The sequence below is a fragment of the Chelonia mydas genome, chromosome 6, assembly GCF_015237465.2.
Source record: "Chelonia mydas isolate rCheMyd1 chromosome 6, rCheMyd1.pri.v2, whole genome shotgun sequence".
Taxonomy (NCBI): domain Eukaryota; kingdom Metazoa; phylum Chordata; order Testudines; family Cheloniidae; genus Chelonia; species Chelonia mydas.
Window position 1 is genome coordinate 32932584 of NC_051246.2, and position 26012 is coordinate 32958595.

The 26012-nt window shown below is 38.8% G+C and overlaps 1 protein-coding gene across 29 annotated transcripts in view; it reads left to right on the forward strand.

Moving 5' to 3' along the window:
• SOX6 (SRY-box transcription factor 6) overlaps positions 1-26012 on the forward strand; it is a 451795-nt gene that overhangs the window by 117559 nt on the left and 308224 nt on the right. The window contains exon 1 of one of the 29 annotated variants that reach the window (XM_037899742.2): positions 12467-12598. The exons of 23 other annotated variants lie outside the window; for them this stretch is intronic. The gene's annotated coding sequence lies outside the window, so the exon portion shown is untranslated. Of the gene's footprint in view, positions 1-12466; positions 12599-12918; positions 13098-26012 lie in introns of those variants that run through there. 5 more of the 29 variants (XM_037899726.2, XM_027819499.3, XM_037899730.2 and 2 more) reach the window with 5 other exon arrangements.

A 26012-nucleotide genomic window follows, 5' to 3' on the forward strand; every position in this document is an offset into this window, starting at 1 on the left:
ATCTAGCAAGTGGCATTTAAGAAAATACACGAGTGACCTGATTTCTTGGGATGAGAAAGGGCTACCCAAAATCAGTTTTTTGAAAATCCAAAGGGTAGCTCTGCGGCAACTCTTGCTTCCTCTCATTGTGACAGATGTGAAAGGCCATGCATCAAATGGTACCAGTGTTGTTTGGCTGTGCTGTGCTGGGTGAAACAGGATGCACGGAGCAGGGATGCAGGATGCACAAGGCTGTTCAGAAAGAAGGGGAATGAGGTATGGCAAAGCTGTAGAATCGGCTAATGAAGCTTTGTGGCTATATTAGTGTCCGTATAACAGCACCACTCCTGATTTATAGCTTGGGAAGATGGAGAGCCAGATCTAGTTGTTAAATCTGAAATAAAGAGGCTCATACGATAGTGACTGTGTAGTAGTAATTAATGCGGTTATATAATTTGTGTTGTAGCAAATAAAATGAATATTCTTGTCCATTCTGGAACTATCAGGTTAATGGCCATTTCTGTTGAAAAGAGTTGAACTTCTGGGGTGCAAGCAACTGTGTTTTTGTTGTGTTTGTTTGTTTGCGGGTGGGGGGGGAATGTACTTACCAATGCTCACCCAGCTGAAGGTATCTGCTTACAGACAGGAAGGATGGGTTTGTGGTGGTTTAAGTTCAGTTTCTGTTCTGTGGTGTTCAATCATCACTCAGTGCTTAAGATACTTGCAAGAGCGCTGCTTTATTCTGTGGCCTGTTTCTACTGGCTGTGCATAACAACAAGAGCTTCCCAGCGGCCTATCCAGACTCTCTCTGGAAAGCTCAGACATGAAAGGCACAGTCCCCAATACCTCACAAGCTTCCTGTATGACACTGGGCAAATGATTTAATCCCTTTGTGCCTCAATGCCCCATCTGTGAAATAAGGACTGATGATAATACTTCCCTACCTTATAGGGGCATGAGGATAAATTCAATAATGATTGTGAAGTATACAGATATTGCAGTGATAGGTGTAGGGGCACTGCTTCCCATTCTGAAACTGACGGACACTGACACAAATCTTATGGTTGGGACCCAGTGACTGGGGAGAGGCATCCTGAAAAATCTGTGGACGCTGTTTTTGCATAAAAGCATATTTTAAAAGGAGCCTATTTCTCCCCTTCTCTGATTAAATTTTCATGTAAGAAATTCGATTGACAACATGATTTGGCCCTGAATGTACATTTGGTTTCAATTAGTATCCATGGAAGAACAGTTTTATAGATCCTAAAACTGCAACTATATGTTGAGAGCTTTTTTCTGTGTTTTCTTCTGAGCTATCAGAATGGTATCTTTGAAGGGAAAACCTCTTAACCTCCTTGTTCCTTGATGTCTCTTTGTGATCTTTTATGACTTTTTTCCAGCATTGTATACCTGTTTTTATACTCCAATTTAATTGATTGGTCCAACATGCAATATTTAGGGCTAGATTGTGACTGGACCTTCTGTGGGTGGGCAAGGACTGTGTGTTCAAAGGAAGGGTCGGAGGAAGGTGAAGCTGTGGCCCCCATTTTCCCTTTGTATTCAGCCACCAGCGCTCCATAGGCCAGTGTGACTCTGCACCATATTTACTCAGAGCTGCACCCTAATGGCACAATTGAGCCGTTAATGTACCAAATCCCATTCAATGCCTTGTCCTGCACCACACCAGCATGATTCCTGATTCTACACAACTGCTTAGCTAGTGTTTCCAATATGCCATGCTAGTAACTGCTGCTGTGCCAGCCTGAACAGCCAGATTGCTATGCTGAAGTCTTAAATTGCTGCTTCTCTGCTATGTACGCTAATATAAGTACTAATATAATATACAGATATTCAGAAGAAGCCACAGGACACCAAGTACTGTAGGCCACGCAGGAACTGATTGTTCTAATGGTGTGTGGATTAAGATTTTACCTGGATAGCCTTCTATCCAGTAGATGTTAAATGATGCAGATAATTTATTATCTAAGCAGCTCTGATCTTAAAGCACATACTAACACTGTGTGTAGGAGGCTGATGCAAATTTTACCTCATTCACCAAAAAGGCAATGGCACGTACTTCAACATTAAGCAACAAATATACCTTCTGGAGACCAATTTATCCCAATGTATATTCATTGTGCTTATAAATACATATATAATATAATTGCAAACATTACACAGTGTCTTTAAAATGTGCTATATTTGGGCTCAATCCTTCACACCTTGTGTGCAGAATTCCAAATGGAGGCAAGGGGAGGATTTGAAGGCTCAGGCCAAATACCACTTTTCTCAAGTTCTGTTTTTCACTAGGTATAGAGTGTCTGCCACTGTACTACTTTTGTTACTCAAGTTATTAGCTTATTTTCTCTCTTTAGAGGTGGAGTTTTTGTTTGTTTGTTTGGGTTTTTTTTGTTTGCTGAGGTAGAATAATAGTGAAGAATCAACCAAGGTATATTTTAAAATGTGTTTCTGTGAAAATATGTTCTGATCCGTTAAGATACGATTCTTTTGCCCTGGTAGGAGAACAGCCATGCTAGCAGATGACAGTAGTACCCCCAGTTTTAGATTGATACTGCCAAGTTTTCAGTATGTTCTCAACTACATATTATTCTGTTTCATATCAGATTTCACAAGTAAATCTTTGTCTACCAGACTTTATTTGCCATTTGGAAAACAAAACAAGGACTGATAATTGTTTGTCTGTAAAAACTGACAATACCTGTGAAGAGAAATGTATTTTCTGTTAATGTAGGCATTTCAGTGACTTACATGTAGCTATGTAAGTATTTCTTCAGGGCCAGACTGTGACACTCCTACCCATAGTGGGACTACTGAGGCTATTGACTGAGTAAGGTACTATTCCAAATGAGCAGGGGAGGACAGAATTTTACCCTTACTTACTAAAATATAGAAATCCAAACCCTTGACTCACATGGCTTAGGGTTTTAGATATAGCCAGTTTATGGTTTGGAACATAATAGAAGGTTTTTGGGTTCATTTGAACTTCAAAATCCCTGTGTTACACAACACTGACAGGTGCAGTACCTCTTAGGGTATATCTACACTGCATTTTTAAAACCTACAGCTGCAAATCTCAGAGCCCAGGTCAGGTCATAGAATATCAGGGTTGGAAGGGACCTCAGGAGGTCATCTAGTCCAACCCCCTGCTCAAAGCAGGAACAATCCCCAATTTTTGCCCCAGATCCGTAAATGGCCCCCTCAAGGATTGAACTCACAAGCCTGGGTTTAGTAGGCCAATGCTCAAACCACTGAGCTATCCCTCCCCCAAAGGTCTACAGACTCAGGCTCACGGGGCTTGCTCTATGGCTTGCTCAATTGTATAGACATTCAGGCTGGGCTGGGCCTTGGGCTCTGAAGCCTGGAGGGAGGTGGGGTATTCAGAGCCTGAATGTAAACATGAAAAGGGGTCAATTTATGAATTAATATAGTTTGTTAGATTTTAGCTTTAAAATCTGTCACCCTGGCAAATTCATAAATTGACCCCCCAGCCTGAGCCAGAATGTCTGCACAGCTGTTTTTAGCATCATAGCACGAGCCTGAGACAGTAGACCCAGGCTCTGAGACATGCTTCTGTGGGTTTTAAAACAGAGTGTAGATATACCGCTACTATCACCTAATCTGGCTTGCATGCCAGGCTGATGGATTGTTGGGGATGGAATGGAATCCACCTGCACTTGGCAGCATGGTGATGCAGAACTGCGTGGAGGATGGGAAACTCATGCAAATGAGCTGACATCCAGCCCCGTGCTGCCACAATCAGATCCTCAGTTTCTCTTTCCACTCACTGTCACTTTCAGGGAATGTTGTAATGCCCATGCAACTCTGTTTGAAGGAGAGGTTGGCCCAGGATCCCTGTATTATGTTGGGGATGGGGAATCACTGGTACTCTATTTCCTCTTCCTCTTGATGGTTGTGGAATGTTTTTTGGCCCAGTGGGCTCCATCTAGGTTGCCTGTCTGACAGCTCCACTTCAATGTTCTCAGCAAGGGACACTGTTTGGGGCCATGCAGAAGTCACCCTGGCTGTAGTTCTCTTGGAGAGGACCCTTCTTGCCACTACCTGTGAGATGTCAGAGATTTACCACTTTCCCTTATATCATTATGATTGATATATTAATGGAGGGAGAGCAGAAGCATGTAAGCAGTGAGATGTGCAAGAACATAAACAGCTGAAAGGCATTTTCCAGGCTGTGACACAATGTGACCAAGAGATCTACATCAACTTCCTGGATGATGAAGCAGAGGACAGCCAAAAATAAACAATCTGCATCCCCTTGGTGGCAGCTATAAACAAACTTCTAAAATCTCTATCACAAAACCAGATGGCTCTCACTGCCCATTGATGGACACAGTCCTGGACAGATGGAAAACACATTATAAAAGTTATTAGCTTATTGTGCTGAACCATGCACCTGCTGAAGACTGTCCAGAGCTCTGTGACTTGGCAAACCGCACAGCTGCAGGACCAGGGACAAATACTGATTCTTCATAACTTGAAGTACGAAAGGCTATCTAAAAGTTGCAGAATGGACATGCTGCTGGATGTGATATTATTCCACCCGAGCTGCTAAAAAAAATGTCTTGGAGCCAGTGAGCATTGGATAGCATGTTCTTAAAAGTATGGGCATCAGGCAAAGTACCAGCAGAATGGAAAGACAACATCATAGTGTCCCTGTATGAGAGCAAAGGATCTTGCACTAAGTGTGACCTATACAGGCCAGTCTCATTGTTATAACTCCCTGGAAAGGTCTTCACTCCTTAGCAGACCTCATTGTCCACAGCAATCAGGTTTCATTGTTGGGCAGGGGACTATGGATGCTGTCTTTACCCTGAGCATTTCACAATCACCATTACTATCCTGGTCAGGAGTATATTCCTACTGTTGTACTCTTATTATTCAAGCATTGAGTTTCTAGCCATAGAGATTCTGTTTGATTCATTTAAGATTTTTACTATATTTGATTCTATGCCCTTCTTTCACATATAATGCCGCTCCTCCACCAGCACAACCTACTCTGTCATTCCTATACATTATGTACCCTACAAGATCTCTATCACACATTCTTAAAACTACAGTACCCACCTGCTGAAGTGAAAAAACAGACTGACAGAGCCAGAAGAGTACCCAGAAGTCACCTACTACAGGACAGGCCCAACAAAGAAAATAACAGAACGCCACTAGCCGTCACCTTCAGCCCCCAGCTAAAACCACTGCAGCGCATCATCAAAGATTTACAACCTATCCTGAAAAATGATCCCTCACTCTCACAGATCTTGGGAGACAGACCAGTCCTCACTTACAGACAGCCCCCCAACCTGAAGCAAATACTCTCCAGCAACCACTCACCACACAACAAAAACACTAACCCAGGAACCTCTTCTTGCAACAAAGCCTGATGCCAGCTCTATCCACATATTTATTCAAGTGACACCATCATAGGACCTAATCACATTAGCCACTCCATCAGGGGCTCGTTCACCTGCACATCTACCAATGTGATATATGCCATCATGTGCCAGCAATGCCCCTCTGCCATGTACATTGGCCAGACTGGACAGTCTCTACACAAAAGAATAAATGGACACAAATCTGACATCAGGAATCATAACATTCAAAAACCGGTAGGAGAACACTACAACCTCTCTGACCACTGAGTAAAAGATTTAAGGGTGGCAATTTTGCAACAGAAAAGCTTCAAAAACAGACTGCAACGAGAAATTGCTTAGCTTGAATTAACATGCAAACTAGATACCATTAACTTGGGTTTGAATGGAGACTGGGAGTGGCTGGGTCATTACACATATTGAATCTATTTCCCTAAGTTAAGTATCCTCACACCTTCTTGTCAACTGTCTAAATGGGCCATCTTGATTATCACAACAAAAGTTTTTTTCTCATGCTGATAATAGCTCATCTTAACTAATTAGCCTCTCACAGTTTGTATGGCAACTTCCAGCTTCTCTGTATGTGTGTATATATATCTATATATCGTCTTACTATATGTTCCATTCTATGCATCTGATGAAGTGGGCTGTAGCCCATAAAAGCTTATGCTCTAATCAATTGGTTAGTCTCTAAGGTGCCACAAGTACTCCTGTTCTTTTTATTGATTATCATAGTTCCACCAAGTTTCTGTAATGCCTGTTATATCAATATCCTTATTTAATGCAAGGCATTCAAGTTCATCCATCTTAGCATTTAGACTTCTGTATTTGTATACAAGCACTTATAAAATTTGTCAATATTTAGTTGTTTGCCTTCATGTGATGTAATTGAATGGGACTCTGTTTTGTTTGACTGTTTCTCTTCAGTTCCTTATCTATATTTTATCAGCTTCTATCCTCTTTTTACTAGGATATAGAGTATCCTCTTTAATAAATCCTCCCCCAAGGGATGTGTCTGTCCAAACTGTGTGCTTCTCTGCACCTGTTGTTTTTTTCCCTAGCCCATTGTTTAAAAAATCCTCTATGACCTTTTTAATTTTACTTACCAGTAATCTGGTTTTGTTTTGGTTTAGGTGGAGCCCATGCTTCCTGTATAGGCTCCTCCTTTCCCAAAAGGTTCTCCAGTTCATAGTAAACCTAAATCCCTCCTTTAAATGCCATCGTCTCATCTATGCATTGAGACCCTGCAGTTCTGCCTGTCTTCCTGGCCCTGCATGTAGAAATAGAAGCATTTCAAAGAATGCTGCCATGGAGATCCGGGACTTTAATCTCTTCCTTAGCAGCCTAAATTTGGCTTCCAGGACCTCTCTCATACCTTTGCCTCTGTCATTGGCATACGTGTACCATGACCATCAGCAGTGAACATATATCTGTCTAGATGTCTTGAAAGGTCCACAGTCTTTGGCACGCAGCAGGCAATTCACCATGCAGTTCTCCCAGTGATAAACCCAACTATCAATATTTCTAATAATCAAATCTCCCATTACCATTACCTGTCTCTTCCTAATAACTGGGGTTCCCTCTCCTGGAGGGGTATCCTCTGTGCGAGAGGATACCATTACGTCTTCTGGAAGGAGAGTCCCAACTATGGGATCATTTCCGTCTGCTCCAGCTTGATGTTCTCCTTCCTGGAGACTTTCATCCTCCTCAACAGCGTAGAGGCTGTCAGACTGGGGGTGGGAGTGCTCTACTTGTCCCAGAAAGTCTTGTCTGTGTATATTTCTGTCTCCCTTAGCTCCTGCAGTTCAGCCATGCTGGTCTCAAGAGCCTGCACTCAGTCTCTGCAGGCCATGAGCTGCTTGCACACACACACCACTTGCCTACAAGGCAAGTAATCGTACAAGCTGCATTCAGTGCAATAAACTGGATAGCCCCTACTCTGCTGCTGGACTTCTGCCTGCATTATTTTTACTCTTGCAGGGCCTTGGGGTTTGTTTGTTTGTTCTTTTGTTTTTGGGTTTTGTTTTTTGTTTTGTTTGCATGGGTCTTATTGGCCTAAGTTTAGAAAATGTTTATTAGGTGTATCTCGCTCTCACACTCCCTCTTCTAACTCCTTTGCAAAACTAACTGTTTTCTGCTCCTGGTTACTAGCTCTTCTGGTCAGTTTCAAGCTGGCTTTTTTTTAACCCTTGTTTTCCTTGAGTCAGCCCTGTCCCCTCATCAAGGGATCCTAAAGGGATTAAGGATCAAAGAATGGTAGGCTAGAGCTTCCTTAAGAAGCTCTCAACCGTGCCTAGTAGGTGGCTAGTCTCAGCACACAGTCCCCACAAATAGACCACACTACAGACTTCAGTAAGCAGGCACACTACACGCATGCAAGCACAACAAACAAACTGACAGAAAACTCACTCCAAGGGTAACTTCCTTCACCTGGAGAATTCCCTCATAAAACTCCCAATTGCTGTCCCTGCTTGTGAGTTCAAGAGAAGTTGGCTCTGGAATTTCTTCCTTGATCGAGACTGAGAATTTCCTATTCCTTGCTTCTCCCTGTGCCTGACCCCATTTTCACTTAGCTTCTGGTGACTTTCCTTGCTTTGCCCTCCTCTTCTAATGTCTTGGTGGATGTAAACTTCTCTCCAGTTTTCATATGGAACACTGTTGTGTTGTCTGTGGAACTCAAATCTCTGGCTGGATGCACATTGTTTCTTTAAGCACATGTGGTGCAGAACAGACCTGAGGTTGGATAATTCATAAGAGCTGAGTATTAATATTATTATTATTATTACTTGAAAGGATCCTTATTATTTTGCGCAACAGTATTGTCACCTGGCAGCAGGTCATTAGCATTTTAGGCTTCATTTCTTCACAACAATGCACAACATGCTAATTAGAGGGTTCTGAAACTAAGCAACCTGTTTTAAAATCAGACATTTTAATTTGCAGCTTTAATGGCTGTGTTATAATAACTGGCGTTGGGGAGAAAAAAAACTCTCGTTCCAGTAGCAAGGCCCAGTGTAACAGAGGCTGACAAAATTAAAAACCTCATAATGTGACCTTTGCCTGGGATAAAAGGCTGTTTCATAACAATTTCCTTTTGTTCTTTGTTTAAGCCATTACTCCAAGAGGAGCCTCCGATTAATCTAAGTAAATGCATCATTACAGTCCTAATCCATGTCCTTCTGTCAGTGTCTGTTTTAATTAAATAAGAAACACTAGGAGAAAGAGGGCTGGTTGATCAGGGTAAGATTAAAAAAGGCTTTACTATTTTGTCCATTTGCATAGCTCCAGATGCCATAATATTGTAGGTTAAAGCAGGAAAACTTGTTGTATAGTTTAACACTGTGCTCCCTATTACAGTATTAAAATAACCAGATTCACCAATGAAATCATTCCAATCATCCAATTAATTATATACAGAACATTCACAGGCAAATGGTATGACAGCTTTGGTTGAGTAATTTGACACATTATGTTGTTTTGGGTGGTATACATAATTGGGTACAAACTGTTTGTATCCTGAGTGCAATTGTTTTTTATATTAAATAAAGTATTGAGTAAAACTAGTTATGAATTTATGATGCCAGTTTGTTGTTGTTTTTTTTACTTTCTATTAAAGGCCTCTAAAATGTTTTTTTTTTTTTTTAAAGAAATTTGGAACATAATTCTTTTAAAGCAGTGAAGAGTCCATTTAATATATGTTGTAAGATTAATACATCTAGCTAGTCAATATTGCTAAAGCAATACATATGTAAGAAACTCTTCCTCAAGGTAGTGTTTCAAGATCCCTGTGGTGAGGGCTTCCTCCCACATCCAGGCCATTATTTGATGTAATGAAAAGAGAAAGTGTGCAACACTGAGATTGTTAATTAAGTTAGCCTAACAAGATGAAGATAAATGAAGCATGGATTGAATGAAGCAAGAGGTCTTATTTACAATTTAATACTTCTTTATATTATGCATTTTTCAATTTACAAAAGAAAAGCCCCTGACTCTAGAGAAAATATGCTCTGTGATTCTACATGCAAGACACCTTTACAGCATGTAAACCTGTCTGGCTACTGTTAAAAATGTAGTGTGAGTTAACCTTTAACTTCTAACTTTTTCTTTCTTTCTTTTTTTAACATTGGCGACAAAATGTTGATTATAATAGAGTAAGTGAAGATCTGAATCTGCTGCCACTGAAGTTAATGTCAAAAATACCTGTGGGATCACTTTGGGGGCTAACTTCTTATTTCTTCTTGTTTGTATTAACTTTAGAGTCTCAGTTTGCACTGTTGTATTATCTTATTTCTGATCCATATCTTATTCTGATTTCATTTCCACCGGCATAAATCTAGACTAACTCATGGGCTTATTGCCATTTTATATTGATGGAACTGAGAACAATATATTTTGACAAACGTTTTGCTGGATTAAAACTAGGGTTTCTGGTTTTATTGTTTTCTCCTCTGAAACTCACTGTTTATTTTATACAAATTATGACCTTTTCAAACTGCATACTTGAGTTTTATCAGTTAAAAAACAGAATTAAAACCAAAGAATGCCTAAGATTTTTAAAAAACTTTTCCTCCCAGTTACAATTTTCAATTCCAAGAATGCTGTCTCTTTAAACACAGGAAAAAACTGTAAATTGCCAATTGCATTATTCAGTTGCCTACATCTCTAGATGTATTATTTGACTTCCCAGTCACAAAGTTTGGGACATCACTCAACAGAGGAGTTGAAACAAATTCAAAATAGCTGAAGTTGGTTATTTGTGATAGTTATTTAAAAAAACCAAAACACTTGAGCTACACTTGATTTCCATGTAGCTTTATTGGTTTAAACCTAAAACCAGAAACCCTAATTGATATTTTGTTTAATAAAATATTTTCTCATTTACAGATTAGTTGGATCTGTCCAGTATTTGACCTTTTGTCATTCTTACTGTCTACTAAGGAAATGCCTTCCTTCCTCTTACAGCAGCTAGACAAGACTGTATTATCTAGTGTTACTGTAGGCAGCGGTAGCAGGCCTTTACAAATAGTATTATTATGGTCCCTGTGTTTTTATCTCGGGGGTCACGAACAAATCCATGCAACTGCTTCTAAAGATTTCAATAAATAGGACTTTTTATCCAGACAATTGCCTTTTATATTACTTTTAAACAAAACTACTAGTCCATCAAGAGTTTCAAAAGGAAAACAATTCTACAGAGTGCTGGTATGGCAGCACAGACCAATCATTATGGCACCCATTCTCCAGTCCTTTATTTTTCAAGTCCACAACAATAGGTTGTTGATTCAATGGACAAGACCAGAACAATTAAGTTCTCTGTTTAGCAGCAGTGCAGCATTTTAATGCCCTCCTCTAATAATGGTCTCATTATTGTTATTCTAAGACTGGGCCTCAGGAGGAGGAATATTTGCTGGAGGTACGTCATTATTTTGCAAATTTCGATTAGCTCATCATGTTGTCTGTACTGTGAAAATCGTAGCTAATTAGGGCAGCCAGTTAGACTACCAGCTTTTGAGCTTATGAGTTAAAAGGTAGCACACTTGATAGGCCAATGATGTGAAAAAGGTGGTAAAAAGGAGGATTAGAGCTGTTGCCCTAGTAACTCTAACTTCCATCTGTGCTGGAACAATGGACTTGTGTTTCTCCCCCACCTTGGTGTAAAAATTGGTTTTGTTCTGAAAGGACAGGGCACTTTTTATGACAATCTGGAATTCAGCCTAACTGAGTGTAGTTTTAGTTGTTAGGAGAGACCGCTGGGGAATAGGAAAGATGAAAGGTCATGGCGAGCTTCAAGGACATGAAAGGTTGTTGTCTCATGTAACAATAGTAGATTGTTTTGTCCTATTATTTCTAGCCAACCACTAAGTCAGGTGGTGGAACAAATACCTCTAGTTGAGTCAGGTGAAACAGGAGAGAGAGATAATGTACCTCTTCCAGAACAAAAGATAACTATAATTTGTCTTTATTAAACAAAGTTATATTTATTTGTGTTCATCCTCTGAAAAAGCTTGTTTACTGACCTACTATTCCAGTGTGTTTTGTACTGCACTGCCTCTGTAGGCCATCACTTCTCTGGGAAGCACTCCAATGTGTTAGAAAATGTTGTTTAAGCTTTCTTCCCAAGAAGAGGAATCCCCAGGAGTACCAGTGATGTGATACTTAACAATAAATTTAGTTGTAGCTTTCTCACATTATTGGTATTCTTAAAAGGTTTTCCTTCAAACAAACACTGAATAAAATTAACTATAAATATGAAAGAAATTTGCTTCAACACTTTACAACATTTTATCATAAATTCTACAGCACATATCATAGAACTTTTATTGCAAACAGTATTAGGTACCGCTGCAGAGAGACCTACAATCCTGCACAAAAATAAATGTGCTACAGGGATCCTAATAAAGGAGTGCTTTTGTGCAGAGGGAGCTAAAGTCTCTTTTGTGCTATGCCATAACTTTAGGAGGTTCTGCCCCTTTGTCTGTGGGGAAAACAAAAGTACTTCAGTGCTATTTAATAAAACAGCTACAGCACATTTTTACAGGGAAAGCATTTCTGCTAGTGAAAAGGGCTGTAATCTCTTGGATTTTGCCCAGTGCTTCCTAAAACCAAAGACAGAAAGAAAAGGGAAGTAGGAGCACTGCTTTTCACGTTCTTATTTCTCTGCTTGTGTAACATGATGCTTCTGTCATCTGATAAATTATTTTCTTTCTGCCACCCCCTCCTGCCCCCCTGACCCTGACCAAAGCATATGCTAAGGGCCATCTCACTTCCCTAAAACAAAGATTAGTGATTTCAAGTTGGGGTTTTAAGGTTTTCACCCACCTTTTCATATTGGGCCCCTTAACACCTTTAACACAACCGCAGCTGAGTAATTTTCACTTGCTTCATAATAGAGCTGTGAGATCGATAACAGATTTGGTAATTAGCTATTTATTATCTTTGAAAAACAAACTTCCCTGTAATTACTAGGTTTTTCATCTTAAGCTGTTCTGACCTTATTTAAACTCCCCTTTTTAGCTATTCTGAGCCTTTCTTATCTCCTCTCTGCTCCCAACCACTCTTGCTCTTGCTTTCTGACAACACAGATGGACGGCCTTGCACAAACTGATAATTGTGATAATTTCTCAACTAACTATTCAGTAATAAAAAATGTTATTTTCCAAACATAGCAGGCATGTGTCACACTCACATAGACACTGAAGATGAGAGGCCAAGTGGTAAGTTCATGGGAACATGTTGTAGTATGAGCCATTGGACTTGTCAGCATTCGATTTGTTGATAGTGTGGTTTATCCAAATGCAGTTGTCTTTTCAGACTATTAATTTTAAGGGATTAGAGTCCTTTAAAAATCCAAACTTTTATAAAGGATGTTTAGTCTGAAAGCATTTTGAATGTTGTATGTATTTAGTTTATTAAATACCTGCCCTCAAATTTCCAAATCAGCTTCTTATTTTTTATTTTATAGTAGTTTCACGTATGTACCATCATTTTATTTTGTTGTTTTCTCATTAAAATGGACTGGAAAGCATATAGGAGACTGTTTAGTGGAAAATGGGAGCAATGCAAAGGGTTAACCAGCAGAGAATTACAAATGAACTATCTGGAAAGTTGATTATTAATCCAGCAAGAGAGAAAATATCCTTCCAGTTAGCAAGAATTAGTGCTTGAAGAGCTGATAATATTGTTCAGCCTGTCGGTGTGGTATGGCAGAGTCAGGTAAGCAAGACATCTTCTCAAAGAGATTAAGGCTTTTCCTTTTTGTTTTTTCATCATAAGAATATCTAATTGTAAAGGGAATCTTTGTTGAATCAGTTATACTGTCAGCGTATGAATCTGCGTTTACTGATCTTCCACATTCCAAAATGAATGAAATAAATTAAAATGGTGCTTTTAACATTGATAAGAATAACTATTTCTGCTAGCAGATCCTTTGTATTTAATAGTGAAATATCTTAGAAATTCATGATTGGATTGTGGTTAAGAACAAGAAGTGATTGCAAAATCTAAACAAGCTGTAGTGTGATATATACTAAAGAATCCTGCATATTTGCCAGCAAAAAGATTATATAATTTCTCTTTAGGTGAGAAAGTTCTGGGTTGTTAGAAGTTGTATGTAATTCTGAATACAATGTTTCTGCTTACAGACTGTATGGCTTTATGCAAATGTATATGTTGCAGACAACTCTTTAGCAGTCCTGATGTTTTCTTGGCCCCAGTGTTCGTGTAGTATTGATGCATGTATTTGTTTGTTGTAAACCATTTTGAATTCATTCATGTTAATTTAGAAACATTTGTGGGGTTACAAAGTGTGTGCACTGGGATGGAAGGAGGTGAGCATATGGAAAATGTTTAGATCATTTGAAAATAAGCTCTATGCAATTTCATCTAAGACTGATTTCTCTGTGTTGTAGTGGAAATTTACAATTTCCTATGTCCTTGTTACGTGGACTGTATGCTCTTGAAATTACTTGTTAGACATACGTGAATGAACTTACCTTTTCAACATAGTCTCCAGTTTACAGTTTATTATCTCAGAGGTGCATAAAATGGTTGGAATAATAATGGTCTAGCAGTTCTGAAATTCAGGGAAAGTCTGTATATTTAATGATATTGCCTCACATCATTAAATGGTGCAGTCTTAATTACATAATGGATTTAACATAATTTTTAAAATATTTTGGTTTTGTTAATAGAACTGTGTTAAATAACTATACTTTGCTGTGTTAGTATCTGTGTTGGTGGAAAAGAATTTACCATCACCAACTGTTTAGCTTGTTTCCATAAAGTAGGCTGAAGGCTATACCAAAGAGACTGTTGAAGTAGGAGAATCAAAGTGCAGTTAAAAACACAAACTAACCCAAATCTGAGCCCACACACCACCTGAGGATTTAGTTATTATACATGCTAACATTTCATGAGTCATACAAAGGGGAAGGGAAGAGAGGCTCATCATCAGCACCAGGTTGGATGCTCCTTCTAGTTTCTCTTTGAATTTTGAGAACTGGATTATGATAAGGCCGGCCCGGGCAAAGGAGAATTGAAGGGAAGAGAAGAGCAGAAAGGACAATTGGAAAAGTGGAAAAGAGAGGCTGAATTTGTTTGGCGAAACACATTGTTTATGGCTATGTGTCTCTGGCCTACATAGGCAAGGAGACAGTTAACAGAAGATGGTCAGATTTTTTTTTTAAAAGGGGGATTCATCTCATTAGCATCAGTTAAGATCCCCTGCTCTTGCTCCTGCTAATAATGGAAGTCATCAGTCCAACAAATGACTGCAAAGTACACTGAACAATCAGACTTAGTAAGAGAAACAAACAAAACAATCCCAAGAAGTTATCCTAGTGCTCTTTAAGAGTGCGGTTAGGCGCAAAGAGGTCGCCATGCCTAGTTTGAGCACCATGATCTTGTTAAGATATAAAGAGCATGTTACGGAACAATTACTATTTAGGGATGGTATATACATATAGGAATGATATACATATAGAAAGGCTAGATACACTGAAAAAAACACTGAGGGAAAAAAAGCAGCAAATTCAGAGGAGACAGAACTGAAGTTTTCCAGAAATTAAAGGAGATAGCGAGGTTCAAATCAGATAAACTCTTCGAACTACTTCTCAAAAGGAGGGACTCATTCAGGACTGGAAAAGGTAGATTTATAAATAAGGAAACAGCAGGCAAAATAAAAGTTTAGTCAAAATGACAAGGGAACAAATTGTGGAATGCCCTAGTTGGGGTATCAGTAGAAGTTGTAGCTATGTTTATACAGAACAAAACAAGGTACACGCTGATCTGGAAGGAATAAAGCATAATATTTATGGAATTTTATAGTATATTAACTGATTAGATTAAATGGATTCCAAAGTCTGTTTTCAGGCTCTAATTTCTTATTTTCTTATAGATATGTCTTACTGAAGTCTGGTATTGTACTGGTTATACTGGTAGAAACTTGATATCAGTAATCTATTTAACACGTATTATAAATTTCAGCTTATTGGCTGAAACTTAATGAACCAAACACTAGCTGTATCTTTTAAGAAGCCAGAACTAAAGAGAAAGGGGTGAGAACTTAAAAAACAAACAACCTCCTCCCCCCCCCCATCCGCAAACTGGTGTAAATTAACTGTAACTCAAATAAAAACAGTATGCTTAAATAAAGGGTGTAAAATGGAAACCAGAAACATCAAGCAGAGAACCCCATTTAATGCCCATTTTAAAAACTTTTATCAAACTTGTAGAGAACACATAGTATAACCACCTGAAGGCAAGCTATAACCAGTGACTTGATCACCGCCCCACAGTTGCCGTGATCTTCCCTTTTATGCCAATTTAAGCTTCCTAGTTTTCTACAGAACAACTTTGACAAAAGTCTGGAGCAGATTGATAAGAATGGTCTCCTGACTTAGTGGAGCTAACTTGACTGAAATTGAGCCAGAATTCTGGCAGGAGGATTTTTATGGAAGGTTCAATCATTCCATTTCCTCTATTGGTAAAAGTGAATTTGTAGATTCCTGACTGTTTCAGAATGGGTAGGTAGCTGAGTTTGAAAAGTACTGAAGATACTTGCTCAGGGTGTTCTGTACAAGTCTTGGACCCAGGGCCCAGGTGGACATTATTATGAGATTTAAATGTTGAGCATCCCACTTCAGTGTTTTAGTTGTGGCATGTGGTAAAAACATCCTGCCTAAAGCTGTATGGGTGGGACAGCGAGGTGGGAGAGTTGATGATGTGGAACATGGATGTATATATTGTTTCTGTCTGCATTCTGTGAATACATAGGAGAGACTTAGGCCTGCAGGGGTTATCTACAGAGAGAAAATAAGGAGGTTATTGAGAATTTGGTTGGATTTCTATTTCTTAAATGGCTGAGGGAAACATTGAGTCTGGCCCTTGAGTTCTTTGCAACATACCTTCTCAGTGATGGCAATGAGTGGAGGGAGAGAATATGTTTCAGTTCATCAAGAACTCAGTGACGTTGTGTGGATAGGCTAAAGTATTTTACAAGATTTAGTGTAAGGCTGCATAGTTCAAGAGTTCATATTCTAGTTACAATGGCCAAGGTCAGTTATTCACACAACGAGGGGAAACTCTTACATCACAAGTAGATAAATATTGTGCAGCAGGTGCTCAGCGATGTTTCAAGCCCTTGTATTACCATAAGATCTTGAAGAGCTATCTCCACACTTTTATCAAGACCCTTTAGAACATCAGCAGCTTGGAGAAGTCATGGCTGATACCAATTTAAAGAATTTCAATGTTGTGTAACAAGTGAAAGAAAGATAATACAGTGCATCCCTCTGCAAATGTGGGTTGGCACATGTGTACCACTTCAGAGTCCAAAAGCGGAGGGTACAGATCAGTATGTGGGGGTGTTCTCTCTCTCTCTCTCTCTCTCTCTCTCTCTCTCTCTCTCAGGAAGAGAGAGAATCATACTTTTCAGTGTCATATGGGACAATTACAATCATCTAGTCTCACCTCCTACTGCATCAGGTCTAATAACTTGTGGGCTTTCACTTCAGTGAGAGTTTCTCAGTGTTCAACATCTCGGAAAATAAGGCCACTTATTTTGGTGTATAAATATGGACTTAAAAGTCCAACTTTAAGGGTCCATTTAAGAAAAAAAACTTGGTATGTGTTTCTCTAATGCTGTAGAAAGAAAAGCTTTTAGGATGTTTGATTGGCAGCTAGGACAATCGTTTTTACTGCAATATGGAAAAAGATTTTATTTTAAATTGTTGCAAAGAGTGAGCCATCATGAAAAACTAAACGGATCAGGTGCTGTCACAGGAAACTATTTTCATTAGTTTTTCTCATCAGGAGTATTAGAAGGCTGCATGTGTTCTTCATTATATCCAGCATATCCTAATACTTTTCATAAAAGGCATACCTTCTGAAACATTGCTCTTGTTCCTTGAAGGAATTTTACTTTTAGTGGCTAAGTCAGGGAGCAATCAGATATGCGTAATTTTTGACTGTCACTATGCAGTTCTGTGGTACTAAAGCAAGATGTTGCATAACATCCACAGAATGGTAAAATTAAGAAAAAATCCCTTCTGTCTTTGTTTGAACAGAATGATCATGCAGTCTATAACATATGGGTGTTGCTGTATTTTTCATAGTCTCTGGAAAAGAATCTGCTGGTGCCTGCTGTAATCTTCAAAAGAAACTAGGAATGAGTGTTTGCATAACTATTAAATTATTATGGCATCTTCAGACAAAAAAGGTTGGCCTTGGGTTAGAAATACCTGCTCTAACCCCACTCATGTAGGCATATAGGAGCCCACCAGTACAGTCCCACAGATGAGTCTTCTATACCAAATAGTGGTTCTGTTTAGTAGGAGTACAATGGGTGTTTGAGGGTGGATGAAGAGCTGCCAATGGACCTGTGGCAGGGTAGATCCCTCAGCCACACTCCATTAGAGGGAAGGGAAACTGAGGCAGCTGAAGAGCATGGGCTGCAATAGCTGCTTTTGAACGGTTTTGCTAGTTCTTTATGACCTGGGGGTAGGATTGCATTTCTAGCTCCATATTTACCTCTGGGCCACAGACACACACATATGTGCTGCCTGCCACTATTGAGTGCAAGTCATCTACTTAAACCACGGTGAGAAATGCTATAAGCAAATTATAGCTATTTCCAGTAACCATTATTTCAAAAAGGAGCTTTTCCTCGTGACCACACTTACTTCCAAACATAGAATTATTCCCACTTAGACAAGTCATGTTCTGCTTTCCTACTTACTTATGTATGTGTGTGTACATATATAATAATTTTAAAATGAGGTTGCATCACAATTTTCATGTGAAAAATTTGGCCTAAATATAAGTTGCTCATAGCTTTATCTTTATTGAATTAGGCTCTTAGCATTTGTTGCTGTAATTGAAATGGCATCTCAGTGTTCATGCCGAATCTATCTTATTTATGACTTTTCAACGGCCCATACATTTTTCTTTGTAAAGTGGTTTTATAGAAAGTTGCTGATTGTTTTTGTTTTTTCTTCTCCCTTTTCTCATCAGTCATAGTCCATTTAAGGCTATCACCACATTACAGCTACCACAGTTTTGAGGCAGCCTGAAGTAGCTATTGGTGACCCCATGACAGCTGTCTGCTAAGCCTGATTACTAATCTACAGTGTTATTTAATATAAAGGTCAAATAAAACCTTAAAGGGGAGAAACATTGTTTTGTTTCATTTTAAATTCTGCTTAGAAAGGGAGCCACTGTTTTATAAGTAACCAATAATAAGCCTCCTTCATTTGTCAGGATTCAGATCTAGGTATTTAGTATATTCTTGCATAGATTTCCTATAGTAGAACAAGTGCTGAGTCTTGGACTTGATGCAGAAGTCAACAAAATCATTAATAATAACGATAATAATTAATGACACTGTTGTATCAATCAGAATGAACAATAATAGCAATTCATGGATTCAGGGAGGATATATCTTTGAGGCCACATTCTGCTCTATGTTCCACTGAAATAAATCCCTGGACTTCACTGGCTATTACTCTGTTATACACCAGTATAACTCTGAGCAGTATGCATCAGTGTAACTGTGAGCACTGTCTGGAACTTACTGGTGATCTCTAACTCACAAGCAAGGAGGGAATGAGGACAAGTGCTTTTTTAATCAGAAAGTGTCAGTGACAATCTGTCTTTTGTGGAGGTTCGTAAAACTTAATTTTAACAATTTTAGTAAAAAAATAAAAAGGTTTTAGGGAACTAATTAGAAAATAATTTTGGTGCCAGAAAATTATTTCTTGAGCCTTTTCCTGAGTGATATCTGCACTATGATGCCGTTGACCTTTTAAGGATGCAACCAAAATACCTTAATTGGTAAATGATCACACTTTTTAATGTACTGGCCCCAGGGATGTGTGACTGTTAGAAACAAAACTACCTACTCATTTCCATAGGCATATGAACATACACAGACCGAGGGATATTATACTGTCTAGCATTTTTGTAAGATTTTTATCTGCACTAATTAAACATAACTTCTCCTCCTTCCTTTATCAGTAATGGTATCCTCATTTAACTCATGCAAATGAAAACTGCACCACCAGCAGTGTAGCAATTGTTTGTTTATGTTTAGATTTTTTTAAAAAATGTGCCCATATCTCTGGGCATATTGTTATAAATTATTAAAACTATACAAAATTCATTGACTAATGTCAACCAAATCTAGAGAGACTCAACCCCATAATAAGCTATTGGCAGAGATATTAATATTTATTTGTATTAAAATCATTTATATAACTCTATAAATTTACATGACATTTTATATTGAGTATATATAGACATAGAGTAGGGCAGGATTGCTGCTCTGGAGAATTTGTAAGTTAAGCTTCTGATCCTGCAAAGGGATCTGTGTGGGTACAAAAATCTACCCACACACAATATTTTGCAGGATCAGGATATAGGAGACTTAAGGTATAATTCATCAACACCCTCTCCTGAAAAAGCCTGTGTAGATACATAGATGGGTCCTATTGAAGTCAATGGGAGTTTTGCTACTGAGTTAGACAGAGCCAAGATTTTACCTATGAACTTTATACTGTGTCTCAAGGTTAGCAGACTGGTTTTCTGACAGAAGAACCATGGGAAGGCCTTTCTAGACTCAAGGGCCACTCCACAGAAGTTGCCCTGCCAATAGGCCTCAGATGTTCAGATCTAAGGACTGAATGGTGGTAGATCAGCTGATCACAACTCTTGTGATGGTGCATGTATACATTTATAATATGTGCATACATACTGACAACCAGGTTCATTTAAAGAAGTGTTGGCATATAATGTAATGTAGGTAATGCGGCCTGATTATGAATGCCTCAGATGCTGCTTTCATTTATGGCAACCAATAATAAGCCTCCTTCAATTGTCAGGATTCAGATCTAGGTATTTAGTATATTCTTGCATAGATTTCCTATGGTGGAACAAGTGCTGAGTCTTGGACTTGATGCAGAAGTCAATAAAATCATTAATAATAATAATAATGAATAACACTGTTGTATCAATCAGAATGAACAATAATAGCAATTCAGGGAGGATATATCTTTGAGGCCACATTCTGCTCTGTGTTCCACTGAAATAAATCCCTGGACTTCACTGGCGTTTACTCTGCTATACACCAGTATAACTCTGAGCAGTATGCATCAGTGTAACTGTGAGCACTGTCTAGAACATAGGTTCATTTATGAAACCTCCATTCCTGGTTAGTGGCAATTTAGTGTTTTCCCTCCACAGGATTTAGTATCTTCTTTCTGTAGGATGTCTGCCTATCATTCCATTTATTAGGAGTCCATCTGTATATATGTCTATATTGGGGTGTGTATATACAAATATAATTGTGTATATATGCATATATGTACATCTACTGTACATTTATTTGTATATGCATGTTGATGTCCTGGCTAACTAGCAGATTGATACAAGGCACAAGATTTCAGGACAGTCCTGTTGTATATAACCAAAGAGTGTGTCTGTGATGTATAATAATAAAACCTAGCTCTTATACAGAACTTTTCATGAGTAGATCTCAAAGCACTTTACAAAGAATGTCAGTGTCATTATCCCTATTTTACAGACAGAAAAACTGAGGCACAGAGCTGCAAAGTGACTTGCCCAAGGTCACCCAGCAGGGTAGAATTAGAATAGAACCCAACTATCCTGAGCCCCAGTCCAATGCTCTATCCGGTAGGCCACACTTAATTTTCAAAACTGATTTGTAGTAATAGACTAGTCTGTTATTTCAGTTAATATAATTAGAATTAATTTATAAAAACATTAGCTAAGCTTTGATTAGAATGCCTAGTTTGTCTTTGATTGCTTTAGCAATTTTTACTTCAACTGTAAAATTTAAGAGATGAAGTCTGGCAGAGCAGTGGCCAATTGGCTATCCAAAGGTTGTAATGCCTTAACTTGCACCTATTGTGTTTCTGATTTTATACAGATAAGAAATTGGACATTGTACACATCAGTTTATTACCTAAAATATACATAATTGCTTTTAGAGATTAGAGCGATTGTACTGATGTTCTTTGTTAAGTTTATTTTTACCAGGTTTTCAAGGCGAAATGCATTGTAAACCACTCCTTTGGCAACATTTATAGCAATAGCATATACATTATCTCCTTAGTAAACTCTCTAGACAGTAAGAGCTGGTGCCTTTTAAAATTGCCTTTTGGTCTGTCACATGCTTAATCTTGTTTGTTTGGGTTGCATTTTCTTTTTGGACACCATAATCTTTTAACCTGCTTTTCATTCTGAGGACTTTTTGTACAATCATCCAGTGAATGAACCTACCCAATTTGCTTATGAGCTCTAAATTGAACTATATTTATGTTAATGAGTATTTCCATTGTCTAGAAGCCTATGAATGTTTCCTTGGTAAATAAGAAACCTGAGCTTAGGAGTGATCCTTATGATATTAATCCTACTTGCCTGTCAAATGTCTTGAATTAGCAGTAAAGTCTGTCACTCAGGATAATAAAGTATGTACATTTTACAGCTTGAACATGTATAAGGACCTGTTCCTTCACAACACTGAGGTCAATGGGAGCTTTGCCATCTATTTGAATGGGCACAGGATCAAGCCCAAAGTTATTTCTTTTTGGTGTATGTTTTTAAAAGATCCCTTTTTGCTCAGATATGCTTGTTCACATGTTGTATCTGCCCTGTTTTCTTTACAACAGAAACCCATTAAAATATTGTCCACAGATCCACAGTCACATATAGTAATGTATCTGAACTTCTGTCTGATTTTAGCCCCTTGACACATTAGCAAATTTTACACACTTGTTTAAAAGAAAAGTGTTGAGCTTAAAATCATTTATTAAAAAAAGTCATTATCTGTGATGCTAATAATAATAATACGTCAGATGAGTGTTGAAAAATGCAGGGTACATTGCATAAATGTATTTGGAATAGAATAATTTGAACTACTTACATATCCTGCTTGGTTCTAAATCAGGGGTGGGCAAACTTTTTGGCCTGAGGGCCACATCAGGGAACAGAAATTGTATGGTGGGCCATGAATGCTCACAAAATTGGGGTTGGGATGTGAGAAGGGGTGCGGGCTCTGGGATGGGGCTGGGGATGAGAGGTTTGGGGTGCAGGAGGGTGCTCTGGGCTGGGATTGAGGGGCATGGGGAGAGGCTCGGGGTGCAGGCTCTGGGAGGTGCTTACCTCAAGTGGCTCCCAGAAGCAGTGGCATGTCCTTTCTCTGGCTCCTATGCGGAGGCGCGGCCAGACGGCTCTGCATGTTGCCCATCCGCAGTGCCCCTGCAGCTCCCATTTGAGCATGTAGGAGCTGGAGTGGGGCGCAGTTTCCGGGAGCCGCGTGATGCAGCCCCGATGCAGTGCCCCATCCAGAGCGCTGGAGCAGGGCTGAGCCGCGTGGTGGAGCCCCGACCCAGTGCTCTGGCCGGAGCGGGGTTGAGCTGCATGGTGCGGCTCATGGGCCGTAGTTTTCCCACCCCTGTTCTAAAGTCATTTTAAACACTTAGGTATCACTATTGGCATCTCTATAAAATCTTCTGCTCAGCCTGCAATCCTCATTTAAAATGTGAACACCATGTTAGGAGCTATAAAGAATGGGATGTAAAATAATACTCAAAATATGATTATGCCATTATACAAATCAGTGGTACTCACTCACCTGAAATAGTCTCCAGTTCCCACCATCCCATCTCAAAAAGATATAAATTTAAAGATACATCAGAGACAGGTGATGAATTTGATTAGTTGGTGTGAAAATACTTCCATATTAAGAGAAACTAAAAATATTGGGGCTCCTTAGTTTAGAGAAAAGCCATAACAGAGGTTTACAAAATAATGAGTGATATAGAAAAGACAAGATTTGTCTTTTATAATATAAGAGAAAATGGACATTTAGTGTAATTGAAAATTAAAACTGATGAGGAAAGGTATGAGACAGTTATATCGGTAATGAAAACATCTACCATTTAGGTTAGGATTTTTTTTTTTTGAGACGAGGGGATGTAAACCGTCATGATTCAGGCCACAAACCAGCCATTAACTGAATGTGGTAAAGAATGCTGTAGTAGCTGTGTTGGTCCCAGGACATGAGACAAAGTGGATGAGGTAATATCTTTTATTGGACCAACTTCTGCTTGTGAAAAGACAAGCTTTTGGAGCTATGGAGAACTATTCTTCAGGTCTGGAAAAGGTAATCAGAGTGTTAGGTAAGTGTTAGGAAGAAATTAAATGATGGGGGTCTAAATTAGCTGTTACCACTCAAGAAAGAGATCTTGGAGTCATTGTGGATAATTCTCTAAAAACCTCCACTCAATGTGCAGCGCAGTCAAAAATGGTAATACAATGTTGGGAAACATTAAGAAAGGGATAGATAAGAAGACAGAAAATATCATATTGCTTCTATATAAATCCATGGTATGCCCACATCTTGAATACTTCATAAGTCGTTCCCCCAATCTCAAAAAAGATATATGGGAATTGGAAAAGGTACAGTAAAGGACAGCAAAATAATCAGGGGTATGGAGCATCTTCCATATGAGGAGAGATTAATAAGACTGGGACTTTTCAGCGTGGAAAAGAGACAACTAAAGATGGATATAAAAACATGACGAGTGGGGAGAAAGTAAATAAAGAAGTATTATTTGGTCTTTCTCATAACTCAAGAACTAGGGCTCACCAAATGAAATTAATAGTAGCCAGGTTTAAAACAAACAAAAACAAGTACTTCTTCACACAACAAAGTTGTGGAACTCTTTGCCAGAGGATATGGATATTGTGAAGGCCAAGACTATAACAGGGTTCAAAAAGGAACTGGATAAGTTCATCGAGGATAGGTCCATCAATGGCTATTAGCCAGGATGGTCAGGGATGCAAAACCATGCTCTGAAGTGTTCCTAGCCTCTGTTTGCCAGAAGCTGGGAATGGGTGACAGGTCACTTGATGATTACCTGTTCTGTTCATTCCCTCTGAAGAATCATAGAATCATAGAATATCAGGGTTGGAAGGGACCTCAGGAGGTCATCTAGTCCAACCCCCTGCTCAAAGCAGGACCAATCCCCAATTTTTGCCCCAGATCCCAAATGGCCGCCTCAAGGACTGAACTCACAACCCTGGGTTTAGCAGGCCAATGCTCAAACCACTGAGCTATCCCTCCCCCCTAAATTAGAGCGAACGTTGAGTCTGACCTTATAGAATCATAGAATATCAGGGTTGGAAGGGACCTTGGGAGGTCATCTAGTCCAACCCCCTGCTCAAAGCAGGACCAATCCCCAATTTTTGCCCCAGATCCCTAAATGGCCCCCTCAAGGATTGAACTCACAAGCCTGGGTTTAGCAGGCCAATGCTCAAACCACTGAGCTATCCTTTCCTCCAATGGCTGTTCTTACGTTCTAACTTATTTATTCAATTACTGTCCACTTAGGTGTTTGTTACATCTTCCTCTGAAACCTCTGGTGCTAACACCTGCTGCAGACAGGTTACTGAACTAGATGGATACTGGTCTAGTCGAGTGAAGCAATTTCTTGTGAAACAGAAAACATTTTAAAAAATGGAATTCACTTTTTGCTATTTCTGCTTTTCATTTTCTTTGTCTTTGTCTTAGCTTAAATGGAAATAAATGAGACATTTTCAAATTGCTTTTAGTAGTTAGTTTCTAGTCTGTTTCATTATATTTCTCATGCACTAGCACAACTGTGTAATGTGTAGCTTGCAACCAATGCAGAGAAATGTTTAAACTCAAACAAAAAAATAATTTTCATTGAATTGCAGAATAAAACTGATAACTCTTAACAGTAACATTAGGTTTTGTGTAAATACCTTAGGTTGTTACAACCCTTACTCGTGTCTAAAGTTCTTCCACAAGTACTCACATGAGTAGTCCCAGGGGCTACTCATGTTGTATATGCTTACAAAGTTGGGCAAGGATTACATTATTTAGCCTCTAATTTGTTATAGTACCTATATGTTGGGTAGACTACCCAACACTGTCCCTTTATTATGAAAAATGTCATTCCCTCATGCTAGCTAGCTAAGCGGAATATTTTGGTACATCCAAGTTTTCATTTTATTTATTTTGTGCTGTCTTGCATATTCAGAGACTGAGACTTAAACAAGGAAATAAATTGATATTACATTTTTGAGCAGATGGACTAGAAGCAGCTAATAAAGAGTTTTAAATACTCTCTGATCATCTTTTTTGATCTCTGTATTCATCTTTCATTCTTTGTCTCTCCTACTATAAACAAGCCGTAAAACAGAGGATGTGGCTTAATTTTGGAATTGCAGGTATTATTAATGCTATATTTTAAAAAGTGAAATCCTGCCTTGCCAAGAACAGTGTACTCAGTAACACTGTTACTATTACTTATTTTGTACATAAGATAATATACGGTTCTCTGCAAACTGTTTAAGAAAGCATTAGGTATTCTTAGGAGAATTTTGTTTGCCTGTAAGTGGGTTTGTCTTTGGCAAAAGAAGTGGTCTATCATAAAGACTGAAGTCTTACCAAGTCTTGCATGGATTCACAGAGGCAAGCCTCACGTGTCTGTCAGGAACATCAGAAAGAGATTCCATGAGTGTCAACACGCTGACTTTTGTAGCTCTTACATTGTTCTTCCCCACATAGGGATAACATATGGC